The sequence below is a fragment of the Phodopus roborovskii genome, unplaced genomic scaffold, assembly GCF_943737965.1.
Source record: "Phodopus roborovskii unplaced genomic scaffold, PHOROB, whole genome shotgun sequence".
NCBI lineage: Eukaryota > Metazoa > Chordata > Mammalia > Rodentia > Cricetidae > Phodopus > Phodopus roborovskii.
The window spans coordinates 10,983,661-11,000,509 of record NW_026126563.1 but is presented as its reverse complement, the minus strand read 5'-3'; the positions used below and the strand labels follow the sequence as shown (position 1 = coordinate 11,000,509).

The 16,849-nt window shown below is 53.0% G+C and overlaps 1 protein-coding gene across 3 annotated transcripts in view; it reads right to left on the bottom strand.

The window, feature by feature from the left end:
* Ctif (cap binding complex dependent translation initiation factor) overlaps nucleotides 1–12,358 on the bottom strand; it is a 226,012-nt gene extending 213,654 nt beyond the window's left edge. For 2 of the 3 annotated variants that reach the window (XM_051201993.1, XM_051201995.1), the window contains exon 1: nucleotides 12,226–12,357. The gene's annotated coding sequence lies outside the window, so the exon portion shown is untranslated. Of the gene's footprint in view, nucleotides 1–12,225 lie in introns of all 3 variants that reach the window. The other variant, XM_051201994.1, reaches the window with a different exon arrangement.
* Nucleotides 12,359–16,849: the final 4,491 nt, after the last annotated feature.

The window sequence follows — 16,849 nt, the reverse complement described above, 5'->3', positions numbered from 1 at the left end:
CTCAAGAGCCAGGAAGGCGTGGCTCAGCCCGTGCTCCCTTAGCTGCTCTTCGCTAAGTCACCAGGTCATTCTCCTTAAAGAGCCCTGCTGGAATCAGTGCATGAGTGCCGTCGGCCCCCTAGGCACCCCAAAGGACCAGAGCTGTGATCTTGTGATGCCTGGGAACTATGACATCAGAAGGGAGGGCATAGAGGTTTGCTGTCTCCACCCAAATGTCCCAATACCAGTCACTGAAGCAATGAGGTCACAGCAGGCCACCAGGAACCGGGCACTCTGAAAGGCATTTTCTCGTATCTATTATGAATCCATTAAGCAAGTCTGTCTCCAGTGTGGTGAGCAAAGTCAGCCTCCTCCAGGGATGTGCTCCATGTTGACCTGCCAGAGGTTGACAGCTAAGTTCCCTTCGGCTCTGATGGCCCTCTTCTCCGCCGTGTCCTTGGAACCTCAGACAGCCACCTCCTCACTTGGTTGGCCCTCTGCTGCTGCCCACGTGAGGGTGAGGCTAAGGGCAGGGAAGCAGACTCCCTGACCGAAGCCCTATCAGCCCTCCTCACAGGACCTGGGGTAGCTAGACACGGCGGGGAAATCAGAGGCTGTCGTCACCTTCAGCCAGCCAGCCAGCACAGGTGGACCTGGAGCTCCAGCCTTAGGGACAGTAAAGGCAAAAAGAGACGCAGGGAGCCTTCTTTCTCCATGCCTGTCCCGCTGTGGGCAATTCTAAATAGTGAAGGGACAGGCATGGAACTTCACAGTGAGATGGGGCACGCACCTGAGGTGTTAACCTCATCTAAGTCTTGGAGTCACCCAGAAGAAAATACACAGACGGGAGTGACATGCTCACTCAGACTGTCAATGACAAACCTCCCCAGAACACCACCGGCGGCCTCAGCACAACCAGTTAGCCCCTGGGTGTGACGGCTTAGCACAGCGAAACTGAAATCTGCCACGCTACCTCCAAGCCATGCAGCCTGAGGCAGACGCTCTCTGTGCCCTCGCTGTCTCGTGCATAAAATACAGGTTTGGAAGGCTAATCAATGTGTAAAAAGCACCCACTATGCGCTCTCACATAGTAATCTAACAAGGGCCCACTTTTTAAACTTATCCCTGGGCTTTCCAAGGGCTTCAGAACTAACCTGCCCCCTTCCCTGTGCTGCCCAGAAGTCCTTCCTTATTTGGTACCTGCCTGGCCTCTGGGTAAGAACCGGTATGCGGGCTCAATGGTCCACATACTCGGGACAGATCATGCGTGCAGGACTGTCCGGGGGCACACTGAGGCTTGGAACAATAGAAAAGTCAAGGGCGCACAGTGCTGGAGGTAGAAGCCCGGGCCAAGGGATCGGGTGGGTTGGCTTCTCCTGAAGCCTTTCTCCTTGGGTCTGCATGCCCTCCTGTGGTGGCCCCTCACGCTTCAATCTGTTACCTCTGCTCTAGCCTACTTAGGCTTTGTTTTGGGGGCACGGGGCCTAGAACCCAGGGCACTGCTGAACTCCATCTGCAGCCCACGGCTTCTTTCTCTTTTCTTTCCCTTCCCAGATAAGGTCTGGCTGTGTAGCCCAGTCATCCTCCTGCGCCAGACCCTTCCAGGTGAAGGTTACATGCGTGTACCTCTGTACCCAGCCCAAGTTCCCTCCTTATGCAGATGCCAATCATGTTATGTAAGGATGCGGCCCAGTGCTCTCCGTAGAGACCCCAACTCCCAGAAAAGTTAAGAACTCCGGCAGGGCTTACAGGGAACGCAGCCCCCTCTCCCACCCCCCCACCCCCAGAGCAACAGGGTCAGCGAGCCTTCTTGCTCTTCAGCAGAGGCACAGCGCCTCTTCCAGTGACACTATCAGGCCACTGTGAGCTGGCTCAGACCCCACAGTTGAGTCCAAATGGACACAACCTTTCCACTGTAGCCCGTACTGTAGCCCACCCTTCCTTCCTCCAGGGGCAGGTATCATGGCAAGTGCTGCGCCAGCCCCATGGGAAATGCAGGGTCCACACAGAAGTGGGTGACAATCACTGACACTGAGCACAAACCAGGGAAGTAGTCAAGGGACCCTGAGGGTGGATGCCAAGGGAAAGAATGTGGGCTTTGACCCTGGGGTACCAAGCACTGTGGGGGGGGGGGGAGCCTACAGACCCCAAGCAGGTGCAGGCTGGGTAAGCTTGGGCCCCAGCCTGAATCATTTGCACAAAGAGGACAGTGGTCTATGGAGGAGGAACCCCATCTTCCTGTGGCCTGTACCACCCGGGGCCAGGAATAGCCAGCATGGACGGGAAGGCTCCATCTGCGGGCACAGGTGACCCTCCCTGCTCTCTGAGTCCCATGGCCACCGGCAAAGGGAATTTCCGTCTTCCTTGGGCTCTCAGACTTAACTTTCATGAAAACACGATGTGTGGAGCAGTGGCAGCCACACGACATGACAGGGGTCAAACCTGAAGATAAAGGCAGCCATCAGAATCACCACTGGTCCACTGAACTAAGTAACCCTAAAGCTCCCGCTAGACTTTAGGCGAGTGGAGTTAAACACCTTGGCTTTTAAACAAAACAAACAAACACATAATCTTCCCAGCGTCTTCATCTTTTCTCCTTCCATACGCGTTCCCTTGACCCCACAGCTGAGTTCACGGTGAGACGCAGGGAAACCTTATGTCTGGAACTCAGCCACAGTCGCCAAGACAATGCTTTCCTCTCGTTTCTTATGCGACTGACACCTGTGTCTCCTGAACATGATGAGGTCCACCCATGTGCACAGACATGGTAGATATGTCCCACAGTAGCTATAAGAGGTGACCTGAACGCACGTGTCCTCTTGGGGCCATGTGGGCGCAAGCTCTCCTTTGCCTGGAATCATCTCAGTTGACATCTGACCACTGTAGCCAGCCTCCTTCCAGCCACTCAGTCCCCTTGTCTCCTCCTTCACCTCCACAGCCTGAGCCACCAGGAGGGGAAGGTGTAGGACGGGGACGCTTTTGGCATTGCCAATTCCATCCCATCCTTCCCACAGCCTGGCCAGTGCCAGATGATGGCTAACCGGATCCAAATGCTGTGAGGTAAGAGCCTTAGGATAAAAAGATTAAGGAGAGCCAGTGGCGTGTGGGCAAAGTGACGTTTGCAGGGAGGGGAGGGGTAGCTGGGAGTTTCTAGAATCTCTCACCCTCACCACTGGCCCTGTCATGGGGAGCCTAGAAACGGGCAGAGCTGGCCTGCCCTGGCCAACCTTAGCACAGGAAGAGCCGATGCTCCCCATAGCTGACATGAGCCAGCACACATGAAAGCCACAGAGATGCTAGCCGCCCTGAGCGGCAAAGAGGAAGACATCAATGTCTTTGCTTATAGGAGGCCTGAGTGTTATAGACAAACACAACAAATAACACATGTGCTCTAAATAAAATCACACTGTGAACACCATCCTGTTGGGACAGGCTAGGATGAGAACTGAGCACAGGCCACTGTCTCCATCTTATGGTTCAAACTCATAGCAAAGTCCCCAAGATCATGGCACAGGCCTGTGTGTCCCCAGCAGGTGGTAGCGTGGGGATGCCTATCCCAAGGGACTCCCTATGAAGGAATCACAGCGCAGCACCCACCTCGACCCACACACATCCCTTCTGAGTAACTTCTGGGTTCTGTGGCCACCATTATAGCCAGGCATTTCTTATGTTCCTGCCCCTGGCAGTCTCCCTCACAGAAGTCATTCTCATTCTGTGAGGCACAAACCCAAGTGCCCAACGCTGAGCCAAGACGGTGAAAGGACTAGAAACCCTGTGTCACTGGCTTCGGGGCTCCAGACACAGGTGGCCAGCGGCTATGGAAGCTTCTCTCAGGCACCTCACCAGCCTCACCAGTGGGCTTAGTGCTGCTTGGGCCTGCATTCCCACGCAGCTGACCCCAGGGCCTCCCCAAGTTTGGAACTGTATCTTTGGGCGCAGGGAGGACATGGTGGGATGTGGTCTGTGGAAAGAAACAACCGTGGGAATCCTCACATGCCCTAAACAGCAGCCTGGAAAGGCGACATATTGTAAGGATTTGCTATGAGCAAGCTGCGTGAGAGGAGGCTCTGAGTTTTGTAGACATATGGAACTCATCTACAAATATGCTACGTCCCTTTTTATTTTTTTCTTTTTTCTTCCTGAAGTACTGGGGATTGAACCCAAGACCTCATACTTGTCATGTGGAGACCTTTCCTAATACCTAAGCTGAGTCAGGGACAGTTCTCCACACCACACAACCGTTTCCATCACTGTGCCGCTGTCTTCGAGGCCCACTCCCTACGTCCTCCGCAGGGCCCTTCGCCCTCCTTCCGCTCACTCATCCACGCTGCCCTGGGCTCAAATGGGGACTTGGGACTCTTGAGGGGAGATTAAATGAACAATGAGTGAAGAACCCCAGAACTTCCCTCGGTCCTCAGAGCCTCCATCCCACGACTGGGAGGGTCGTGCCCAAGACTGTGAGCTAAATTCTTCTCTGGAGCCCTCAGGTGGACACCCAAAGCTGTCACAGGCCCCAGGCTCCCAACTGCCCAGAGTTTTCCTCCTTTCTCAACAGCACCAAACCTGAACAGCCCAGCACCGCCCACGCAGGGGGAGCTGATGTCTAGCTTATGCTTTCTGCTTTCTCCGGGTAGACAAACTTCCCTGTGGCAACTAAGGGTAGGACTGTCCGTTCCCAGTCTGGAGGAGACTGTCAGGGCTCTGGCCCTGGGGTTCTGAACCCAGGTAGTTATCTTTCAACCACAGCCCCGCCTGAGCACACTCCCACATCACATCTGGGGCAGGGCTTCCCTTCATGCCGTGAGCCAGGCCGTTCTTAGAAAGGCTGCCGCTGCACCTTCTGCAGCATCTCCAGGCACTCTGTAGTTGGAAGACTTCCAGGGGCATTCCACTGTGGCACTGGAAGTGTCTAAATCAGTATTGGGGTGCCCCCTTAGGACCCATGCAGAGATGCCTTCTCTGGCTGACATCCGATCCCAGACACAGACAAAGACTCATGGGAGACCAGCACCTTCTGTGCGCCAGGCATAGCTTTGCGTCTAGAGGGTCCAAACAGAAAAGGGCTGGGCCTGGCTCCATCCGCGGTATAGTGATGGATGAGCGGGGGGTGGGGGGGTGGGGGGGATTTCTGCTACACTTGTGTCGCGTAACTTGGATCCTACTATTCTGGCTTGCACAGCTCTTCAGCGGCTTCTGCATGGCCCCATCTTACCTCAAGTTCACCACCTGCTCCCGAAGGCAGTTCCCTTTCTGAAGGGTCTGGGACAGGGCTCCGCTCCCTGTGGATGTTAAAAGATGAATGGCGTCTAACTCACTCTAATGCATCCAGCTCAAGCTGCAGCCTGATTCTGCCAGCCGGGCCTCCAGCATGACACAGCATCCCTGCCTGGCTTCCCTAAGGAGCAGGCAGCCCTGTGTGACAAAGGGTTCTCTGACAATGCTCTATTGTCTACAGCAGCCCTGCTAGGGTCCAGGTCCCCGTTGTCACTCACACTCACCGGCACCTCCTCGCTCTCAGCACAGCAGCCCCTGCTTCCCCTTCTCCCTCCGGGACTGTACTATCTGTGATTCTGACCCAAAGCCTGTATGACATTGAACTTGCCACTGGCCTTTATTCCTACCCTAACCCAGCAGACCTATTCCAGCTTATGCATGGGCTGCCACTCACAGTCAGCTGGTGTGGCCACAAGCCTAGGGGTCTGTGAAGGGTTCCCCTTAAATGTAAGCAATAACCACAGACTGCTCCCCAAATCTGCCTAACATGTACGCTGTCTGGTTTTATGTCAGTTGAGAAGTCCAGACCAGATTGCTTTGTGATGCTTTAGCTTGATTGATTGATCACTGATGTGGGAAGGCCCAACTCATTTTTCTGGGTAGAGCCACCCCTGGGCTGGTGGTCATGGGTTCTATAAGAAAGCAGGCTGAGCAAGCCAAAAGGAGCAAGCCAGTAAGCAGCACCCTCCATGGCCTCTGCATCAGCTCCAGCCTCCAGGATCCTATCCTGAGTTCCTACCCTGGCTGCCTTCAATGGACTGTGATGTGGAAGAATAAGAGAAGTAACCCATTCCTTCCCAATTTGCTTTTGGTACTAGTCATTTTATCACAGCAACAGAAACCTAACTAAGACAGCATGTGAAACTTGACTCACTTCCAGCGCCTAGCCTGGCTGCAGATCTCCTCCCTACCACACAAACACTGCAGCTCTGAGAGCCTCGAGGCCACGTCGTTAAAGCCCCCTTTCCCATCCTAGAGCATCATCAGTCATGCAGCTGGCCCTCAGCTGAGTCCTTGGGTCCACAGTTCCCTTCCCTAAGTCAGTTGCTCCAGCCTCCGCCACTTTGCGCTTACTGTTCATTACCAAAGAAGGCCCTTTTCCTGTCCCCTTTGGCTAGTTCCTGCCTCTCCTTAAGAGTCAATGCTTGAGCTGCCTTTCAGGAAGTCCTCCCTGATGCCAGGTGCTTACATCACCATGCGCTTGAAAAATCGTAGTGAAATGTGGCAATTTGTATTTCTCTCCTGCTACATTTGAGGCAGGGTTCTATGCCTGTCCTCTGCTGTAGCCCGAGCCCAACACAAGGCCAGGTCTAGAAACAAGGCCCAACGGTAATGAAGAACATACCAACTGCAGGGTGATCAACCAGACCCCGTGCATACAGTTTTCCCCTTATCCAACCTAAAACCCCTAACACCAAATACCTAGACCTACTCCCAAATACATCTCTTCTAACTATCCCAAATAGGTCCTACTCTACATATCATTGCTATGGAAACTGCCTCCCATCTTTGATCTACTCCACAATCCCTCTCTGGAGTTAGTTAGCTCATGGGTCCTGGCTGGTCACGACCAATACAAAGCTTAAATCTCTTAAGGGTTCCAGGTCTCCATTCAAAAAGCAACAATGACAATGTCAGATGGCAAAGTGTCCTCAGCCTGGACACACTGGGTCCACATGCCTGTTTTAAAACTAATTTGGGACGTGGGCATGTCACTAACAGTGGACACTTGATCTTCTCACCTATAAAGTGGGTTGGGGAGATGAAACCCACCATACAGGCAGAAATGAAAAGTCTACATGGATGACTGATATCATAAACATAAAGCCAGGTAAAGCACAACCCTTGGGTAAATGCGAGACGAGACCGTAGTAGCATTAGCACATAGGCCCATGCCATAGGGCCAGAAAGCGACGCACCAAATAAGAGCACCACAAGGCTTCCACTCCTCGGAAGCCCTCATTTATTCTTGGATGCCAAGACAAAACACAAGGCAACAAAGGCCAGCCCTGAAGGAAAGCAGTCTCCAGCCAAGTGGATGCCAAAGCAAAGAGGAGACACACTGGACAGACTGAAAAGTAACGAGCCGCTTTTTCTGTTTGTGTTGTTGTTTGGTTGGTTGGTTTGGTTCTTTGGTTTGTTGGTTTTTTTGGGGGGCGGGGGTAAGTATCTGGTATAGAAGAAGAAATTGGGTCAGTTGTGGTGACATGGACCTACCCCAGTAGGAGATGCTGAAGCGGCGGAGGCAGGAGGGTCATGAGAAAGAAATTGGATCAGGCATTAAAGACCAAGGTTTCCTGCCCCACTCCACCAAGAGCTGCATGTGACCCCGAGTAAGTCATTTTGCCTCTGAGGCCCTGAGGTCTTTGCATGGAGACTGGGCAATCTGATTCTCTATTCAGGTTGCCTGGCTCCAGGATGGGTCCGTTTGCACCCTGTTCTGAACCACAGCTAGGCTCAGGCTACCGACTACAGTTAACAGGTGATCAGGTAAGTCCTACAGACACCCCACTGTGGGAGAGCTCTCAGAGACTGTAATTTGTCTGTCTGTCTCTCTAGAAACAAGAGTCTGCATCGCTACCACCCACCCCCAACTTCCACCATCATGATCAGCATTTCTAGTGCCTTAGAGTCAGGGTAGTAAAAATGGATCGGAGGATGCCAGAGACCACACAAGTGAATCTGGGACCAGATGAAAGCAGCTCATACTAACATCTACACAGACCTTGTAAGCCCTGCAGGGCCTCATGCTGACATCACATACTTGCATACTAACATCACATGCTAACACACCAACATCACAGACCTCACACTACCATCTACACAGACCTTGTAAGCCCTGCAGGGCCTCTTTCTAACATCATATACTCACATACTAACATCACAGACCTCATACTAGCATCACATACTCACATACACATACTAACATCACATACCTCATACTAACATCAAATGTTAACACACCAGCATCATAGACCTCATACTAACATACCAGCATTACAAACCTCATACTGACATCTGCACACACCTTGTAAGCCCTTGCAGGAGGGCCTGGTGAGATCTGAGTCATGGACATTAGAGCTGGGGTAGGGGCAGAACAAACATCCTTACAGTGCCTTGGTGCTCAGAGGAACCGGCTGGGTAGGTTCAGTTTTAGTCTCTAACATGGTGGTTCTCAACACTCCTAATGCTGCGACACTTTAATGTAGTTCTTCATGTTGAGGTGACCCCAACCAGAAAACTGTTTTCATTGCTAACCCATAACTGTAATTTCACTACTGTTATAAATCGTAATGGAAATATCTGTGTTTTCTGATGGTCTTAGGCGACCCCTGGGAGCAGGTGTTTCGAACCCTCAGAAGGGGTCAGGCCCCACAGGCTGAGAATCACTGCTCTGCACACAGCACGAAGCAGGTGTTAATTTCTCTTGCATGTACTTCAAAATACACGAGCTCAAAGGTGCCCGGTACACATCTGTGAGTGGATGGGTGGTTCGGATAATTTGCTGATCAGGCCGCCAACCTGAAGATCCCTCCAAGGCCATGTCTGAGCCCCTTCATTTGTATGAGTGTCCAGGCACTCACATAGAGGTGTGGGGATGCTTGCAGTTTCCTAGGTTTGAGGATCCCTAGAGAGGGAGGAAGATGGGGGTGGGGGGTACTGCATAAATAACTTGATGAACTGAAAGCAGTAAAGAATAAAGAATAAATCTTGGCGGCTCTGGGAGCCTGAAGCAGGAATGTCGCTGTGAGTCTGAGATCAACCACCCTGGGCTGTACTAACCCCAGGCGGGCCGGCAGGCCTCAAAAACAAACAAACAAACAACATGAACAACAAAAAAAACTATGCAAGCAAAGACATCTTAGATTCACTAAGGACTCCATGAACACGCATGCACAAGTACATGTGTACCCTATGTGTGTTATATGTTGACATATAGGCATGTCACAGCTGCCATGTACTCATTAACATCAAATTATTAGGCGAGTGATAAAGGCCTGTGGTTTTACAGTAGCTGTTTTCATTATTCACTATTATTTTGATGAAATCCAAGCACAGGTGTATACACCTTTAATCTTAGCACTCTGGGGGCAGTTGGATCTTTATGAGTTCGGGGCCAGCAAAGACAGTATAGTGAGACCTTGTCTCCAAGCAACAACAAAAAAAGTGTTCTGACAAAGAGTAGGGACCAGCATAATTTACCCCTTTCTCAGGCTATTTCCTGAGGTACCAAGAATTCACCCTCAAAAAATGGTCACCATTTAAAATCAAAAGCTGTGGATTATCCCAGCATTTGGGAGGTGATGGTAGGCCGGGGGACATTGGAGAGAGCCCCTGTCTTAAACAACAGTAAACAACTATGGGCTGCAAAGAGAAACAAGAGTAGGGAATCTGCCCTAACCCTACTGAGAGTCCCTAGGCAAGTGACATCACTTCCTGAGCCATGGTGTCCTCATTTGTAAGGTGGGATTGGTCCTTCCCTACCTCATATATATGTAATGACATGTAGGAGAAAAGCTGCTCTGTAAATTCATACAAACACGTTCTTATTCTAGAAATCTACTCAGCTCAATGGCACAATACCCAGAACGCCTCACAAATTACTGCCTGCGAGCTGAGTGGTCCTCACCAGGGCAGGCACGGGACGCACAGCTGAGCCCTATTGCCATTGCCGAGTCAGTGCAGTCCTATTTCACATACTCAAAGGACTTTACTTGGACCACTGGAGAACGTCCTGCCACTATCTAGTGTCTGTTGAGGGTAATCTGTTTCTGTATAATTGGGTTGTTTGAAAATCCTGGCGACTTCCTTGCACCGCCCAGGGCTTCTGGGAGCAGAGATTCCAGAGGTTTGGGCCCAGGTCCTACGCTGGGTAGGAGGAAACGGGCAGGACAGCCCATTGCTCCTCCCTGTGCTCTGCCTCGCCTTCCTTTGAGCAGAGGCGGTGCTTAAGCTGTGTCACTTTCGACCTGGGGAGGCTCCCAACACCCGAGCTTGCAGCTACCGAGGCGTCCAGGCGCCCAAGCTGTGCAGGCGCCCCTAGCCAGAGGAGGATAATCTCAGAGCTTCAAAAATGACAGCCGGGCGGGGGGGGGGGGGCAGGCAGTGAGTGGCGTGTGCCCTCAGGTCTGCGGGCAGAAGCAGACAGGACCTACGCTACCCGGCAGGATTTGGTCCTCAACTGAAGAACTGCGAGCTAGGAGGAGTGGCTGAACGGGTACATTCTCTCCAGGATCTGGGAAGACAGCTGAGAGAATGTGCAGGAACAAGCATCACTGGGAGCCTCCAGACTAGGGTCAAGGATCCTGAGCCGGCGCGCAGGGTGTGCGGGGTAGGTGGGTGGGGCGCCAGAGTTTGGGTGGATCCTCCCAGCCAGCTCGGTGGGCAACCAATCACTGGACTACGGGGAACAAGAGAAACGCGGAGGGAGGGAAACAGGGCTTGGGACTCCCGCATGCATCGGAGAGCCCAAGCCACCTTAAGGTCTTCCCCGCGCCAGCCAAAGAATTCCTTAGTAACGCAAGCCCGGACACCCACAGGACAGAGAGCCCAACTCACACCATTTGGGGTTGGCTGGGCCAATCCCTTGAGGCATCCACCCCACGCTGTTCTCCACTAAACCGCCCCCTCCAAGAGCAAGCTGTGTGTACACAAACAGTTGGGCGGGGGAGGCGACGCCTCCCTCCTGGTGGGGACACGCAGGGCACAGCCACCGATCCCTCCCCTCGACATGCCGCGCCCCCTTCTCAGCTCACACGCCCCCTGGCCCTTACCCTGAGAACTCTGCAAAAATCAGAGCCCAGGAGGCCGAGTGAAGGGTTTTGAATCCTGGATTGTCTTTTAATGCCAATAAATAACCAGCTCCGACTCCCGGTCCCGGGGACGCCTCCTCCGGTGGCATCCAGGAACCCGCACGCGGCCTCCGGGTCCCCTAGACCTCTGCCTCAGCCAAGCCACCGCCCCCATCTCCCCTAAAACCCGCGCCTTGACTGTCACCTGCTAGGCCCCCCCCCATCAGCCCACTCCGCGGCCCTCGGGTTACTCGCCAGCAAGAATCGGCTTTTTTGGAGCCTGTCAACTTAAGCCCAGATCGACAGGGCGTTTCTATCCCCCAGGCCCCATCACTCCGAGGCCACAGGAATGACAATTCTTAAAGCCAACAGAATCGCCACGGCGGAGAACGGCCAACGCTGCCACTGCGATGGAGCTACCAAAGCTGCCCCCACTGCTCCCCTCCGCCGCGCCCTCCGAGGCCCGCGGGCTCACCGGGGACGAAAGGAGGGGTCTGCTGCCTGTCTAGACGAGAGCCGGCCACAGACATCGCCGAGCCCGCGGGGACGGCCGCGGCCACAGACCCAGTCCGTCAACCCGGCGGGGATGGGCAGCGTGGACACACACGCCCGGGTTCCCTCCCGCAGCTCCGAGTGCTGCAGCCGCGCCCGCCGCCGCCTCCCCAGCAGCGCCCCGACCTCGGCGCAGAGCGCGGTCCCAACAGCTGCAAGTTTGCCTGGCGCTGGAGCAACTGCTCATTGCAGCAAACGAGGCTCCAAAACAAAAGGGAGAGGAATCTCGCTCGCGGGCTTCCTCCCCGCGGGTCGGAACCCGGCACATGACATCGGCTACAACGCGCAGCTCCAACGCGAGCGGGGCTCCAGACGCGCGTCCCCCCAGGAACCCTTCAGGGTTTCGGAGGTCCGGCGTCACGGTCCCTACAGCGCGGGGAGCGGGGCCCACCACAGGACAAACCCTGGGCAGGGGCGAGATCGGAGAGTGCGATGCCCCCTAGACCCAGAGGAGGGGACGGTGGAAGGGTGCGGACACCGGGCTGGCTAAGGCACCGGGAGGGGGAGGGGGAGGATTGTTTGCAGCGGTTCTCCCGGATTTATCTATAATCGAGAGCACGCCCCGGGTCCCCGAATCCACCCGCAAGCCGAGGTGACTAAAAGAGAAGGGCGGACGAGGGATGCTCACCTCGGGGTTCCTCCGGCCGCCGCGAGGAGCCCGCGTCGGGGGTGGGGGAAGGGGCAGGGAAGGGGAAGGGAGGGACCAGGCTCCCGAAAGCCGACTCCTGCTGGGAGTTCGGAGCGTCCCAGCCGTGAGGGGATCGGGCACCCCGGCGGACCGACCCAGTCGAGAAGGGAGGGAGGGAGGGAGGGGAGGCAGGGAGGGAGGGGCAGGCAGAGGGAGGGAGTAGAGGAAGGAAAAAAATGATCCCTGTTCTGACACAGGGAAAGAGAATGTACAAGAGTGACGTCCAGGCCCCGCCTCCCCCTCCGGCCACGTGCAAAGACTTGAAAGGAAAGAGGGAGACGGAAAGCCTGCTGGGTAATGTAGTTCGCCTTTCTTTCCTGGGATGGCGGGCCCCAGAGCGCTGGGAAGCGAAGGGACACTAGGGATGCCGCCTGAACTGCCTGGACAGACCAGTGTTGCTACGGTGACATCCGCCCTCCAAAGACCTCTTGCGCTAGCAGGGCCCTCTGCGGTGGGGGGATAGAACTGAGGGGGAAGGCACCTCCAGGCTTGCAGAGAAACACTCGGTTTTAGAACCAGGCAGGCTGTAAGGATGAAGACTTCCGCGCTTAAAGTGTAAAGTCTATCCTAATGGTGGATAAGAGAAAACGCAGTGTATGCGCTGGGGGAGATGTTGCAGGGGAGACAAGTGGCGTTATTAATGCGGCATTAAATGCCACCGTAGGTTATTGAGATTCATATGTTATAATTAACGTTCGTGCATCGCTGTGGCAGGGGCGGTGTGTTGTAATTAGATATGCACTTTGCGACCGATTAATTTTCCATTGGCCATGCTAAAAGCTGGGACATTGTAGCAGGGAGGATTCGATGTAGTGGATAATGCAGTCATCGGTCGACCAGATCTCCACTGTTTTGGTTAAAAACCAACCTTAGCGCAGAGGCCTCCAGGAATAATACAACGGGCTGTATGTCTCACCAAGCGGTGGAGTCGGGGGCATATCGGAGTTGTTAGAAGAGACCTGCTCTAGAAAACGTTTGAGTGATGAATTGGTAAAACATCCAATGAGCATACCCCGGCATGGAGTGACCAGGAAGCCCCTCAGTCTGTGCCCTCCAGGAACTCAGCCTTGTGGGAGGGCCACAGCCTATGAAAGAATAGGAGTTAAGTGAGCACTTCATTCAGGGACAAGCACAAAGCACCATGAGACCTCTGGAGGAACAGCCAACCAGGATGCGGATGGGAGGCTTCCTGAGGGATGGTACTTGAATGAAGAGTTACTATGGGTTTTTGTTGTTTTGTTTTGTTTTGTTTTGTCCCCCCCCCCCGTGATGGCCTCTGTTATGGCTATGGGAAGTTCTAGATTCAAGAGAAGAGAGCTAATTCTGCAACCCCCAGCTTTTCAGCTGGACAGGGGACAGGTTGTTGGGGGGGGGGGCTGGCAGGGGAGGGCAGTGCAGAGCAAAAGGGATGGCTAGACAGTGAGCCTAGATGGCAAAAGGAGCCTGGGGCTGGCTGCTTGCTTGAAGAGGCAGGGTTTGGAGTGGTCCTAGGGTGACCGGTGTCTTGTAGCAAGCTTTGAACAGTGAAGCAAGTCATGGGCAGAAAGCAAACCGGAAAACATGTTCACAACCTGTGCAGAGTGCCTTTGACTCTTGAACCAAACCAAAGTGCTCAGTGGGTCTCTCTCTCACACACACACACACACATACAGAGAGAGACAGAGAGAGAGGAGGAGGAGTAGAAGAAGAAGCAGCAGCTGTGTTGTAGGCTCAGAGACCTTGCCCATAATCTACAACCAACATCTGGTACAAGGCACAGTCCTCCTGACCCCATTAGCGAAGGAACACAAGTGTGTGTACCTGACTTCCTGGGGTTTGTCCTCAGCAGTATGCCTCATTGGCTCAGCTGTGAGTCGTTTTTACACTCTTAACATCTGGATGATTGCCCGGGTTTACAAAATATTAACTAATAGTACCAGATTCTAGCCTTCCAGCAAATCCCGATTTCTTTACCTTGTTCTCAGGGCTGGGGTTTGCACATCCAGTGACAGGCACACCACCTGCAAAGCAACAGACAATGAAGTGTCTGGTCTTGTCTTCACCCTGGCTGCAAGTCTCCTCACCTTTCAGAGGTGAGGAGAGGCTGAGTGGCCTGTAGAATATAAAACATCCTCACAGAGCACTTGTGGGGCTCTGTGGGGTTTGGGCCATGGCTAAGCACAGCAGAGGGGACTCTTTCAGTCAGGCTGACCCCTGAGTTTGACTACTGGCTTGATCCCTTATGGCTGTGACCATGGGTGGCTAACTTAAACCTTGAGGAACTCATTTAACAGCCTTAGCCTTATGGGAATCAGTGGTAATCCGGTTTTTATGTGGGTCTGTCCTGTGGAATATGGGCAGTGTGGTTGAGTTCCTTTCCTGGGCCAAGATCTTTCTGGACCATAAGGATGGCTGTGTAGTTTTTCTTTATCTAATTATAGGCCAACAGAGCTGACCGAATCTTGAGTCCTTCATCCTAATATGGGAAATAAGTTCTTTTGTCTTCAAGGGACCTTGGTCCTTTGCTTTTTCCACATCAGCTCACTGAGGTCTATGTGCTTTCTATTCCCAAAGACCCCATGCTGAGTCTCCTTGCCCAAGGCTGGCTCCCCTCGGAGAGTGGACAGTACCATGAGTCCCACTGCATGGGTGTCCATCAAACTACTTCCCGGTTCCCATATTCTCAGATCCCAGCTCCTTCCCAGCCTACTAGACTGTCACTAACCTTCTCAGACCTTCTAGTCACTCTCTCCTCCAACCCAATGTTTTCCTGCTGAGGACCCTCTTACATGGTCTCTGGTGGTAGCTTTGCCGCTTGTGATGGGGACTTTAGGAGGGAGGTCTTGTGTATCCTTCTGATAGAAGTGTCCGGAGTGGAGGCCTGGCCTTGCTTGGCTCGCATTCACCTGCAAGCTGGAGTCAGAAAAGGGGCTGACTGCCCAGTCCTAGGGAAAAGACGTTGGCATTGAGCAACTGCAGAAGTGATGGATATTTTGTTTCTTTGGTTTGGTTTTTTCCCTCACAATATATTCTATAAGTGAAAGCCCAGCATCTTTCTGGTTCAAGAAGTTGCTTTCCCTAATCTATACTTGCCCAAGCTGCGGGTAAAAGAAATATGTATCTCCTTCCCTCCCAATCCTTCTCACAGCCATCTCCACAGCGTTTCCAAGTGAGAAGTTAACCTCCAGCAGGGCCTCTCATTTTGTATTTGTCTGCTTACTTATTTTTCAATGCTAGGAACCCAGGACCTCATACAGGCAGCTTCCTCACACTGACTGAAGGGCTGTTAGCAAAGCCAGAAGCTGGTGGAGAGAACCTGGCTGCCCATGCGGATACCCAGGAGGTGGTAGGGAAGGAATGGAATTCCCCACTGGTATGGTGACTCTTGGTGAACTAAGGACCCTGGCGGTGCAACGGTCAGAAAACTCTCCTGGGAGGAAAATGAATCCATGGCTACACAACTTTCCTCACCAGGTGGAAGTCATCAGAAAGCCCACTTGATGGGGGACGTAGGTAGCACCAGCCTGGGTACTGTGCAAAAGCCATGAAATCTGATGGGAGTTGGAGTGGCCTCATTGTAGAGTGTGGGGCCTGCCCACCCTGCAGAAGAAAGGGAGGAGCCCCTCTGGTGTTTGTCCTGTGGTGTGGTGGTGTTGGCCTAGAGAGATACTGGCTTGATAGACCCAGGTTGAATTTCACTCCCCCCTCATCTCATCTTCCATTACAAAACCCCAAAGACCATTGCCTGGAAGGAAGATGCAAATCGATCCTAGAGGTGGCAGTTGGTGAAGGAGGAAGGGACATGAGCAAAGAACTGTGAACTTGAGAGAAGCCAGCGTGAAATAAGAGGTAAATGGAAGAATGTTTATTGGGGGCATTCTATGCTGAAGTCATGGCAAGGCACCTGCAAGGCTCTAAGTACCACCTGACCCTCCATCACTGTGTGACACTGCCTCTCTCTGGGCCTCAGTCCTTATATCTGTAAGACGAGATCACTGGGTCTGATCTCCAAGATTACCTCCCTTTAAGAAGTTTGTAATCTTTTGGCAAAAAGACTTGTGGAATTAAGTGGCCAAGAGGCTGAATTTTCAACCTGGAAATTTTTCCACCTGCAGGGAGAGCTTGTCATTCCCTTTAGAGAAAACCCTGGAGCCCAGACAGGAACATAAAGCAAGCAGACCTTGCCTGGCAAGATTCCAGGACATTGAGAGACCAATGCATCAGCAGACATTTCTCAGGGCCCCTTAGATTTAAAGGCCCGACCTCAGGTCAGTGACATGACATTCTTGACCCTGATGAGGGTGTGAGAAAAAAAAAGACCACTCTCTGCAAAAAGACAGTATCTTTTTTTTTTTTTTTTGGCCAGGCCACACTCAAAAGAAAGGGAATCATCATCCCCCTGGGAGGAGTAGCAAAGGCTAATTAAGCCAGAAATGTATACCTGACCCAAAGCTCCATTGGCTAGGTTAACTTGGCTCCATCAGGTCTAGCCAATCCAATTTCTTCTTGCAAGAATCGGCAGGAAGTGACGGAGAAACATCTTCCCACTGTTGACAGCTCAAGTCAAAGCCTTGGCCAAGGTGAG